Source organism: Phyllopteryx taeniolatus, unplaced genomic scaffold, assembly GCF_024500385.1.
Source record: "Phyllopteryx taeniolatus isolate TA_2022b unplaced genomic scaffold, UOR_Ptae_1.2 contig_44, whole genome shotgun sequence".
NCBI classification, from domain to species: Eukaryota; Metazoa; Chordata; class Actinopteri; order Syngnathiformes; family Syngnathidae; genus Phyllopteryx; species Phyllopteryx taeniolatus.
Genome location: NW_026903382.1, coordinates 33,980 through 47,008, shown reverse-complemented (window position 1 = coordinate 47,008; position 13,029 = coordinate 33,980). Strand labels below are relative to the sequence as shown.

At 47.3% G+C, this 13,029-nt stretch overlaps 2 non-coding genes across 2 annotated transcripts; both read left to right on the top strand.

Moving 5' to 3' along the window:
- Positions 1 to 2,292: 2,292 nt before the first annotated feature.
- Positions 2,293 to 2,483, top strand: LOC133473756 (U2 spliceosomal RNA). Its single transcript, XR_009787232.1, has one exon. It is a non-coding gene; the product is annotated as a U2 spliceosomal RNA (small nuclear RNA).
- Positions 2,484 to 3,487: 1,004 nt separating this feature from the next.
- LOC133473755 (U1 spliceosomal RNA) lies at positions 3,488 to 3,651 on the top strand. Its single transcript, XR_009787231.1, has one exon. It is a non-coding gene; the product is annotated as a U1 spliceosomal RNA (small nuclear RNA).
- The last annotated feature ends 9,378 nt before the right edge of the window (positions 3,652 to 13,029 follow it).

Sequence of the window (13,029 nt, the reverse complement as noted above, 5' to 3'; positions counted from 1 at the left end):
CGAGTCATGGTCCATGTCTTGATGCTTCATGTGCACACGAAAAGACTTGAATACCTTCTACTGCAGATTTGAAAAGGACAGTTTCACACCAAACACCAACCCGGCCGCACCCGCGACCACAATCACACCTCTGACCTCTGCGTTAACCATCCATGAACAGGATGTGAGACGCATCTTCAAACAACAAAAGATTAACAAAGCGGCAGGCCCGGACCACGTGTCCCCATCCTGCTTCAAAGTCTGCGCGGACTAGCTCGCTCCAGTCTTCACTCAGATCTTCAACAGATCTCTGGAAATGTGCGAAGTTCCATCCTGTTTCAAACGCTCCACCATCATTCCAGTCTCCAAGAAACCTGCAATCTCGGGTCTGAATGACTACAGGCCTGTCGCTTTGACATCTGTGGTCATGAAGTCCTTTGAACGTCTCGTGCTGGACCACCTCAAGAGTGTCACAGGTCCCCTGCTGGACCCCCTGCAGTTTGCCTACCAAGCGAACAGATCTGCGGATGATGCAGTCAACATGGGACTGCACTTCATCCTAGAACACCTCGACAGTGCAGGGACCTACGCGAGGATCCTGTTTGTGGACTTCAGCTCAGCGTTCAACACCATCATCCCTGAACTCCTTTCATCCAAGCTTCTCCAGCTCAGCGTCTCACCTGCCATCTGCCAGTGGATTTACAGCTACAGCTAACCTATAATTCCATGACAACAAGCTGGCAATTTTTTGACTTGAGTTCGTTGTCACACTTCTGTGGGGCCAATTATGTATTACTCGTGCACTCACTGTAGTTGTCTCGCCATGCTGCACTATTTGCATATACTGGCCACTCATGCCAGAGTAGCATCTGCTCCATTTGCACACTGATTGAGGAGTATCTGTAACATTTGCACAACCATTGTCCCAGATTATCGCACTACTCGTCACTTTAAACCGCATACACTCCTTGAAGTCTCAGCACCCTTTGCACAATGGTCATTGCACCGGACTATTGCGATATTAGTCATTGGAACTGCTCTAAGTGCTAGAGGACTCTGCATCTTTTTGCACAATTGTTTTTTGTCAATGTCTTTATGTCTCCAAAGTGTTCTGTAAATTGACTGTCTGTTGTACTAGAGCGGCTCCAACTACCGGAGACAAATTCCTTGTGTGTTTTGGACATACTTGGCAAATAAAGATGATTCTGATTCTGAAACCACCTGCTAGCCATGTGTATAATCACAGGCAACTGTATCTTCGGCCACGTATTGTGTGATGCATTGCAATATGGCGTTTGTTGTGGCTCTTGGAAATAACTTATGAATGACAAAAAAATGTTTGATCAAATATTGTGTCGACATGAAAAAATAAAATATTGTTTCAACGTACTCTGTCTGTGTAACTGGTAATGGTAGTAATCATATACAGGTAAATCTAAAAAAAAAAATAGAAAACACAATTGATTTCAGTACTCATACATAGAGATTCTTTAAACACTTGGGAAAATACTTTTCAGAGGGCAAATTCCTGCCTAAATTCTACATTAAAATTTTTTAAATTATATTCTAGATTCTAGAGGTGGTGAATTTGGAGCTATCATTAGCTTTAAGCTACAATCCTCAAATTATTCATGTATAAAAAAATGAAATATTTCAGTGTGTGTGGTGCATCTCTATATGAGTTTCACTTTTTGAATTGAACTACTTCACTAAATTAAGCTTTTGATACTATTATAATTTATTGAGATGTACCACTATGACAGCTTGTGTAATGTGTTTGTCAACACACGTTTGGAGAATGGCAAACCATAAACCCAAATTTTCATGGAGCTGCTTGACAGGGTCTCTATTGCTGTGTCGAAGGGTCACCCATCGTTCCAAATTCTGAACCACTTCCTGAAGCAGGAAACAGGAAGTAGTTGAGCGAGGCAAGGCCATTGATGTTTTTTCGTCAAAATGTTGAGCAAACAGCTATTCAGCTTGTGGCCACAACATAATACCAGCAACCGATTGTTATTACAAATAACTCATTATTTCTTTTGTTGTTTAAGACTTAATACACGGCATATACATATATGCGTTAATCTCCGCATTCTATTGGATCGACGTGGACCACGTGACCAAGGAACACGGGCATCTGACAACATTATTTCGATATAAACGTTGAAAAACAACACAGTTGACATTCGTTTCATAATTGTTGTTTGGCGTGTCCATATGTGACTCATCTGTGATTATCATGTCGATATGTGCCACCATAACTTTGGCTTGTAGGCTGGAGAATGAGGTCGTCTTTTCTGGCGTTATGTTGGCATCGCTTCTCGGCCTTTTGGCTAAGATCAAGTGTAGTATCTGTTCTTATCAGTTTAATATCTGATATGTCCTCTATCTGGGGACCATATATTAAATTGATTTTTGGAACTGGGAGATGGAATTGGGGCTTGCTCTGTCCACTCCACGCATCGATCTGGTATTGCAGTACCTCCAGGAGCGGTGCACCCCCACTAAATGGTTGAAACAAGTGTGTATCTCTCAGTCATATGCTTTGAAATTGCATAATGCACAACATGGTAAGCAAGTTTGTAGTCTGTACAGTATGTTGTATTGTTATTTCCATTTTGGGTGCAGTACAGTGGCGTATTAGTTTCCCACGTGGAGCATAGTTGAAAAGTGATAAGAAATGTTGCTTCCTTGTTCTCGAGCCGCGAGTTTCCTCTGTAAACAACTACAGTGCAGCCCTGCCTGGCTGGTGGATGTCATGGCAAGCAATATGACTTTGGTGGTACAGCAAACTCATCTGAAACGGCATTTACAAATATAATATACTGTAAATGTTTTCAGAGGCTATTTTTAAACAAAGTAATTTATTATTCTCAATTTATATGAAAGTGGGTCGCGACTTTACATTAGTAACATGCGGGTGACAGTTGACAACCACTGTTAAGACCACGCTAGCCTGCTTGAGTGTTTGCCAAGGTTGTCATGCGCAATAGGTCACAGTAGGTGGCAGTAGCGTTTTGATACGCACATCAAACTGTTGTACCCGAAAGTGTTATCAGTGTCTGACATTCGACTGGACGAATGCATTATTTTCTTCAAGTCCAATTATGTTTTTCGATTTTCTTTAATTAGTTAAATCATGGCAGCACGGTGGTGTGAATGTGAGTGCGAATGGTTGTTTGTTTGCATGTGCCCTGCGATTGGCTGGCAACCAGTTCAGGGTGTACCCCGAATGGGTGGTTCATATGTTTCTGGGTGTGAATGACCCAACTTTCAAGTTATTTTATCGTCTCTCATTGCCGCTGTGCATTATGGGTATAAATTTACTGTCTCAATTTAAACTGAAATTCTCAAATAAGAAGCATATTTCTTCATGTATTAGCACACAGTAGCGTTTCATCTAGCGTATGTTCCGTTGTGGGTGTGGTTGTTCACATGCTCATGATGACACCGTCGCTTGAGATAGCGTGCGCGTGAATGACTTGTGTGCTCGTGCCCAGTCCAACTCATACTTAACTGGCAGGGGAGACACCATGATCAAGAATGTGGTTCACCCAGGGTGAGGCTCAACCATTGCACTCTGGTTGTACTGATCTCTGCGAATTCCCCAAATGTGAGAATCTCGACTGCATAATTTCTGGTTGTGGGGGACTGTGTTCGCGCTTTTCACTGATCATTGGTTAATGAAAATGAACACTCTGTATTCCATAGTGATGGAGTTGTGGGTAATTTAACATGGCTTAAATGTTTATAAGCTGTTTTGTTCCTGTTTTCAAATGCTTTTAGTCATGTAAAGCACATTAAGTTAGCTTGTGTATGAAATGCGCTATATCCTCCTGAGAATCAAGGAAAAAAAGTGTCTTTCAATTGATTTATATTGTGATTTCCTGACTCCTTGGAGCAAAAACAACAACTCACAATTTAGATATTTAAAAAAAAACATTTTTAATTTTGATTTTATAGCATGTCTACTGTAGTTGACAGCAGAACGATTTTACCATAACACAACAAAATTATAACAGGCTGAAATGAAATCAAAAATATCAATCTTTTTTTTTTAAAAAAACAGCACATTTGGCCTGTGTTTCTGTTCAACTGTGAAACAAAAAGGCTATTATATCATACAGACTTGAGCTTTAACATGTTTGTCCTTTCAAGTCAGGAGGCCTAAGGAGCACAGGTTTCAATGTGTTTGCTTCTCCTCAGCTTCCTCTTTTCTTCATGAATAAGTTCTTAGTTATGGTACTCCAGGAAGCAGTTTCTCTTCTTTGTAAGGCAGAGGAACATCTTGCAACTTATGCATCGCATGTATGTTTTGCCCTTGAAACCTTGGTTTAGGCACCTCTCTGATTGGTTGCAGTCTTCCATTTCTGGCAAGTGCCTGGCCCCATATTTTCTTAACGATGATTCTCGTTGTGGAATTCTCTTCTTCACTTACCTCATGCTCCTCTACCCTCTTGTCAGCATTGTCAGGATCTAGGTAGTTCAGCAGGCCATTTGCCTGATGCAGTTTCAAGTCCAGGAACTGTTCAGTTTTTTTCGGATCGGTTAAGCACTTTGATGTCAGACTTGTACTGGATCCAGGAATTTGTAATGGCAACATCAAAGAAATAAGTAATCACACGCATGGTCCATTTCTTGGTTCTGCTTGCCATGCGATAAAAGCTCAGTATTCACCGAATGAGCACAGAGGTCCACACCACCCATGTTGTCATTGTACTCCTTGATGAATGCGGGTCTACTCACTTGGACCTGGATCTGGTCTTTGTCTTTGTTCGACCATCTGATGCAGACATCTTCAGGATTTTTCCCGTGTGCAGTAGAAGCCATCAAAACTGGCTTGTTGTCAAACCAATTTGTTATTGCCAACTCTGGACTTCTCCTGACTATCATCACTGACGATCCCGTCCCTTCTCTTTTCAATTTTTTGTCATCAGTCAACCGACATGGCTTTGGGACACGTTTTTTTGTTATGGTCTCAATTGCCGGAAGGCCCTTGGTCAGCAATTCATCCATGTGGTTAATTTACATGAAGTAGCGGTCGAAGTACAGCGGACTTCCTGTGGGAACAGTTTCAACCCTGCGTAGTACTGCCGCTGCCCCAATTCTCAACCTTTGACCAGCAAATGTATTCTTCCCTTGATATACGGTCCAACATCAGGAGAAGCAAGGACAAATACCTTTAAGTCTGTAGGGTATGGCTTACATGGAACAAATTGCCTGATGGGACAGCGGCCTGTAAAAGGGATCATTTGCTCATCGATGCAGACTTTTCCTGGTTTCGGGAAGCTAAGGCAGCCTCGCCTTACTCTGTCCAGAAGAGGCCTGACTCTCCAAATAATGTCTTTCCTCTGTTACAGCCAGGTCATTGACAATCTTCAGTGAGTTTCTCAACCTGAAGAACCTGTTCCTTGTCATTTTTTGGCTTTTTATTTCTTATCTTATTACTTACTATTACTTATCTTAAGTATCCATCTACCCCTCCTTGAGCCGTCACCTTGTCGTGGTGGAGGGGTTTGTGTGTCCCAGTGATCCTAGGAGCTAAGTTGTCTGGGGCTTTATGCCCCTGGTAGGGTCACCCATGACAAACAGGTCCTAGGTGAGGGACCAGACAAAGCACGGCTCAAAGACCCCTAATGATGACGACAAACAATGGACTTCGTTTTCCCTTGCCCGGACGCGGGCCACCGGGGCCCCCCGCTGGAGCCAGGCCTGGTGGTGGGGCTCGAAGGCGAGCGCCTGGTGGCCGGGCCTGCACCCATGGGGTCCGGCCGGGCACAGCCCGAAAGGGTAACGTGGGTCCCCCTTCCCATGGGCTCACCACCTGTGGGAGGGGCCATAGGGGTCGGGTGCAGTGTGAGCTGGGCGGTGGCCGAAGGCGGGGACCTTGGCGATCCGATCCCCGGCTACAGAAGCTGGCTCTAGGGACGTGGAATGTCACCTCTCTGGCAGGGAAGGAGCCCGAGCTGGTGTGTGAGGTCGAGAAGTTCCGACTCGATATAGTCGGACTCGCCTCCACACACACCTGGGGCTCTGGTACCAGTCCTCTCGAGAGGGGTTGGACTCTCTTCCACTCTGGAGTTGCCCATGGTGAGAGGCGCCGAGCAGGTGTGGGTATACTTATTGCCCCCCGGCTCGGCGCCTGTACGTTGGGGTTCACCCCGGTGGACGAGAGGGTAGCCTCCCTCCGCCTTCGGGTGGGGGGACGGGTCCTGACTGTTGTTTGTGCCTATGCACCAAACAGCAGTTCAGAGTACCCACCCTTTTTGGAGTCCTTGGAGGGGGTGCTGGAGAGCGCTCCCGCTGGGGACTCCATTGTTCTGTTGGGGGACTTCAATGCTCACGTGGGCAATGACAGTGAGACCTGGAAGGGCGCGATTGGGAGGAACGGCCCCCCCGATCAGAACCCGAGCGGTGTTCTGTTATTGGACTTCTGTGCTCGTCACGGATTGTCCATAACGAACACCATGTTCAAGCATAAGGGTGTCCACACGTGCACTTGGCACCAGGACACCCTAGGTCGCAGTTCGATGATCGACTTTGTGGTCGTGTCATCGGACTTGCGGCCGCATGTCTTGGACACTCGGGTGAAGAGAGGGGCGGAGCTGTCAACTGATCACCACCTGGTGGTGAGTTGGCTCCGATGGTGGGGGAAGATGCCGGTCCGACGTGGCAGGCCCAAACGTATTGTGAGGGTCTGCTGGGAACGTCTGGCAGAATCCCCTGTCAGAAGGAGTTTCAACTCCCACCTCCGACAGAACTTTGCTCATGTTCCGGGGGAGGCGGGGGACATCGAGTCCGAGTGGACCATGTTCCGCGCCTCCATTGCTGAGGCGGCCGACCGGAGCTGTGGCCGTAAGGTGGTCGGTGCCTGTCGTGGCGGCAATCCCCGAACCCGTTGGTGGACACCAACGGTGAGGGATGCCGTCAAGCTGAAGAAGGAGTCCTATCGGGCCCTTTTGGCCTGTGGGACTCCTGAGGCAGCTGATGGGTACCGGCTGGCCAAGCGGAATGCAGCTCTGGTGGTCGCTGAAGCAAAAACCCGGGCATGGGAGGAGTTCGGTGAGGCCATGGAGAAAGACTTCCGGACGGCTTCGAGGAAATTCTGGTCCACCATCCGACGTCTCAGGAGAGGAAAGCAGTGCACCACCAACACTGTGTATAGTGGGGATGGGGCGCTGCTGACCTCGACTCGGGACGTTGTGAGTCGGTGGGGAGAATACTTCGAAGACCTCCTCAATTCCACCGACACGCCTTCCCATGGGGAAGCAGAGTGTGGGTTCTCTGAGGCGGGCTCTCCTATCTCTGGGTTTGAGGTCACCGAGGTAGTTAAAAAGCTCCTCGGTGGCAGGGCCCCGGGGGTGGATGAGATTCGCCCGGAGTTCCTAAAGGCTCTGGATGTTGTGGGGCTGTCCTGGTTGACACGCCTCTGCAACATCGCGTGGACATCGGGGACAGTGCCTCTGGATTGGCAGACTGGGGTGGTGGTCCCCCTTTTTAAGAAGGGGGACCGGAGGGTGTGTTCCAACTACAGGGGGATCACACTGCTCAGCCTCCCTGGTAAGGTCTATTCAGGGGTGCTGGAGAGGAGGGTCCGTCGGGAAGTCGAATCTCAGATTCAGGAGGAGCAGTGTGGTTTTCGTCCTGGCCGTGGAACAGTGGACCAGCTCTACACCCTCGGCAGGGTCCTCGAGGGTGCATGGGAGTTCGCCCAACCAGTCTACATGTGTTTTGTGGACTTGGAGAAGGCGTTCGACCGTGTCCCTCGGGGAGTCCTGTGGAGAGTGCTTCGGGAGTATGGGGTACCGAACCCCCTGATACGGGCTGTTCGGTCCCTGTATGACCGGAGTCAGAGTTTGGTCCGCATATCCGGCAGTAAGTCGAACTCGTTCCCGGTGAGGGTTGGACTCCGCCAAGGCTGCCCTTTGTCGCCGATTCTGTTCATAACTTTTATGGACAGAATTTCTAGGCGCAGCCGAGGCGTAGAGGGGGTCCGGTTTGGTGGCCTCAGTATTGCATCTCTGCTTTTTGCAGATGATGTGGTTCTGTTGGCTTCATCAAGCCGTGACCTCCAACTCTCATTGGAGCAGTTCGCAGCTGAGTGTGAAGCGGCTGGGATGAGAATCAGCACCTCCAAATCTGAGACCATGGTCCTCAGTCGGGAAAGGGTGGCATGCCATCTCCAGGTCGGGGATGAGATCCTGCCCCAAGTGGAGGAATTCAAGTATCTTGGGGTCTTGTTCACGAGTGAGGGAAGAATGGAACGGGAGATCGACAGGCGGATCGGTGCAGCGTCTGCAGTGATGCGGACTTTGTATCGGTCCGTTGTGGTAAAGAAAGAGCTAAGCCGAAAGGCGAAGCTCTCAATTTACCGGTCGATCTTCGTTCCTACCCTCACCTATGGTCATGAGCTGTGGGTCGTGACCGAAAGAACAAGATCCCGGATACAAGCGGCCGAAATGAGTTTCCTCCGCAGGGTGTCCGGGCTCTCCCTTAGAGATAGGGTGAGAAGCTCGGTCATCCGAGAGGATCTCAGAGTAGAGCCGCTACTCCTCCGCATTGAGAGGAGCCAGATGAGGTGGCTGGGGCATCTGATTCGGATGCCTCCCGGACGCCTCCCTGGTGAGGTGTTCCGGGCATGTCCCACCGGGAGGAGACCCCGGGGACGACCCAGGACGCGCTGGAGAGACTACATCCTTCGGCTGGCCTGGGAACGCCTCGGGATCCCCCCGGAAGAGCTGGATGAAGTGGCTGGGGAGAGGGTAGTCTGGGCGTCCCTGCTGAAGCTACTGCCCCCGCGACCCGACCCGGATAAGCGGTAGAGAATGGATGGATGGATGGATGATGTAATATAGTACAATTACGCAGAATCGAGTGTTGTATGGGTCAGTTGTGCTCCACCCTGCGAGGTAAGGATACAACAAGATAGGACGGGATTGGACAGGACAGGGACAGGAGTGGAAGCCTGCAGGACAGGGGGTCGTGGACCCGGCTGTACAACTGAAGTGTGGTGGGAGTGGCTATGTAAATTATAAACATCTACAGGACCAGAATGTAAGTGAGGGGCTACCCAACAAATTCACATAGTTCTCAGTCATTTGTCGAAGATGCCTGAGGAAGGGAGGAAAAGTGTGCTGGTGGACATTTTTAAGAACAAAGGTGTTGTGCAGAGCTCTGGGAACTATAGAGGAATAAAGTTGATGAGCCACACAATGAAGTTTTGGGAAAGAGTAGTGGAGGCTCGACTCAGGACAGAAGTGAGTATTTGCGAGCAACAGTATGGTGTCATGCCTAGAAAGAGTACCACAGATGCATTATTTTCCTTGAGGATGTTGATGGACAAGTACAGAGAAGGTCAGAACGAGCTACATTGTGTCTTTGTAGATCTAGAGAAAGCCTATGACAGAGTACCCAGAGAGTAACTGTGGTACTGCATGTGGAAGTCTGGAGTGGCAGAGAAGTATGCGCGTCCAATTGCGCCGGACATTCAATCTGGCCTCCGGTCACTTTTCTGGGGACTCTAATTGGAGTTATTTTTTTTGGGGGGGGGCGGGTCGGGCTGCGAGGTCCAATATAAAGAAACTATGACTTCTTAAAGACGAGCAAAGGCATTGACGTCGATGGTGATCGCTGACAACTCGAAGCAAGCCCCGGATAATACAAGAAAAAAAGATGGCGTAAACAATAATGTATTCAAAAGAGCACTGTTAACAGAACAACAATCTAATCGGAAACAAGAAAATACAGAGAAATAGAACAAATATCCACTGCAAACATAATTATCTACGTTGAAATAGAAGAATAATCTACTCTTAAACAGAGCAAGAATCTAAAGAGAACCATATACTCTGAAATAAAACAACAATCTACCCTAAAATAAACACAAATGTACTAAAATCCACTGTGCTACAGGACAACCATCTTGACGTTAGCGAGGTGTTGTCGCTAACGAGAGCGAGCGTAAACACTAAGCTTTTGCAAGTGGAAACACACCGACATGTTTTATGCATGCGACGTCTCCAGATTATATTTTTCCCCCTTAAAAAAAAGAAAGATAAAGAAAAATGTCTGATTTATATGTAGTCTGCAGCTCCCGGCGTCATTAGCAGACTTTATCACTGACACTTAACGCTTTACAGCCTCGTTATCACGTCGCCTCAGTTCGTCAGGAAAAAGGCCGACGATGCGCATAGACTCCCACGCTTTTTTTAATTTTCATCAGGCGGTGGGTTGTTGCCACGTTCCTCCCAAAAAAATGGCATTTGGTATTTATTTTGAGACTAAACATCCTGCCGTAAGCAGAGCGAGAACAGTCACAATTGTGCGTAGAATGCTTGTGTGTGTTTTTTCCTTTCGGTTTGCATGCATAACTCAATGATGACATGTATGCCAGGTTGGACACTAAAGAAGGACAAAATTATCTATACAGGTTGGTCAGACAGAGGGATAGAAATGGGAAGGATGTGCAGCAGGTTAGGGTGATTAAGGATAGAGATGGAAATATGTTGACTGGTGCCAGTAGTGTGCTAGATAGATGGAAAGAATACTTCGAGGAATTGATGAATGAGGAAAATGAGAGAGAAGGGAGAGTAGAAGAGGCAAGTGTGGTGGACCAGGAAGTGGCAATGATTAGTAAGGGGGAAGTTAGAAAGGCATTAAAGAGGATGAAAAATGGAAAGGCAGTTGGTCCTTATGACGTTCCTGTGGAGGTATGGAAGCATTTAGGAGAGGTGGCTGTGGAGTTTTTGACCAGCTTGTTCAATAGAATTCTAGTGTGTGAGAAGATGCCTGAGGAATGGAGGAAAGGTGTGCTGGTGCCCATTTTTAAGAACAAAGGTGATGTGCAGAGCTGCGGGAACTATAGAGGAATAAAGTTGATGAGCCACTCAATGAAGTTATATGAAAGAGTAGTGAAGGCTAGACTCAGGACAGAAGTGAGTATTTGCGAGCAACAGTATGATTTCATGCCTAGAAAGAGTACCACAGATGCATTATTTGCCTTGAGGATGTTGATGGAAAAGTACACAGAAGGTCAGAACGAGCTACATTGTGTCTTTGTAGATCTAGAGAAAGCCTATGACAGAGAACCCAGAGAAGAACTGTGGTACTGCATGCGGAAGTCTGGAGTGGCAGAGAAGTATGTTAGAATAATACAGGACATGTACGAGGGCAGCAGAACAGCGGTGAGGTGTGCTGTAGGTGTGACAGAAGAATTTAAGGTGGATGTGGGACTGCATCAGGGTTCAGCCCTGAGCCCCTTCCTTTTTGCAGTGGTGATGGATAGGCTGACAGATGAGGTTAGACTGGAATCCCCGTGGACCATGATGTTTGCAGATGACATTGTGATCTGCAGTGAAAGCAGGGAGCAGCTGGAGGAACAGTTAGAAAGATGGAGGCATGCACTGGAAAGAAGAGGAATGAAGATTAGCCGAAGTAAAACAGAATATATGTGCATGAATGAGAGGAGTGGTGGGGGAAGAATGAGGCTACAGGGAGAAGAGATAGCAAGGGTGGAGGACTTTAAATACTTGGGGTCAACAGTCCAGAGCAATGGTGAGTGTGGTCAGGAAGTGAACAAACGGGTCCAAGCAGGTTGGAATGGGTGGAGGAAGGTGTCAGGTGTGTTATGTGACAGAAGAGTCTCTGCTAGGATGAAGGGCAAAGTTTATAAAACAGTGGTGAGGCCAGCCATGATGTACGGATTAGAGACAGTGGCACTGAAGAGACAACAGGAAGCAGAGCTGGAGGTGGCAGAAATGAAGATGTTGAGATTCGCTCTTGGAGTGACCAGGTTGGATAAAATTAGAAATGAGCTCATCAGAGGGACAGCCAAGGTTCGATGTTTTGGAGACAAAGTTAGAGAGAGCAAACCTCAATGGTTTGGACACGTCCAGAGGAGAAATAGTGAGTATATTGGTAGAAGGATGATGAGGATGGAGCTGCCAGGCAAGAGAGCTAGAGGAAGACCAAAGAGAAGGTTGATGGATGTCGTGAGGGAAGACATGATGGCAGTTGGTGTTCGAGAGGAGGATGCAGGAGATAGGCTTACATGGAAAAGGATGACGCGCTGTGGCGACCCCTAACGGGACAAGCCCAAAGGAAAAGAAGAAGAAGATGCATGTCTTTTGATGGCATGTTTTTTTTCGATTATTAACACACCACACGACAAACTGGAACGTTGTGTAACCAAATTAGTGGAAGGGTTGTAATTTGCCTCCTCTACGACGATGGCGCTAGAGTCCTACTGTTAGTTACCAAAGCAGGAAACAGGAAGTAGTTGAGCGAGGCAAGGGAGTAAACAGCTATTCTCCTTGTGGCCACAAAATGTTACCAACAACCGATTGTTATTACAAATAACTCATCATTCATTGGATGTTTAAGACTGTTCAAACACGGCTAAAAATATATACGTTTATTTCCGCATTCTATTGTATCGATGTGGATCACTTGACCAAAAACACGAGAAAAGAAGAAGAAAAGAAGAATTCTTCTTTTCTTCTTCTTCTTCTTTTCCTTTGGGCTTGTCCCTTTAGGGGTTGCCACAGCGCGTCATCCTTTTCCATGTAAGCCTATCTCCTGCATCCTCCTCTCGAACACCAACTGCCCTGGTCTTCCCTCACGACATCCATCATCCTTCGCTTTGATCTTCCTCTATCTCTCTTGCCTGGCAGCTCCATCCTCATGCATAATTTCTGGTAGTGGGGGACTGCGTTCGCGCACTCTCCTGGTCATTGTTTCAAAATAATGAGAATGTTGCTCATTGTTAAAGCTGGAGTGTGCATCATATGACGCTATGGTACTGCAGTATGATGTAATTTCTAGCATACATGGGTTTGCTCTGATTAGTAGAACCAGTTAGTAATGACAAGATGAAGCTTCATAACATCGTAACGCTTCGGTCATTGGTTCGAGTCATGGTCCATGTCTTGATGCTTCATGTGCACACGAAACGACTTGAATACCTTCTACTGCAGATTTGAAAAGGACAGTTTCACACCAAACACCCACCCGGCCGCACCCGCGACCACAATCACACCTCTGACCTCTGCG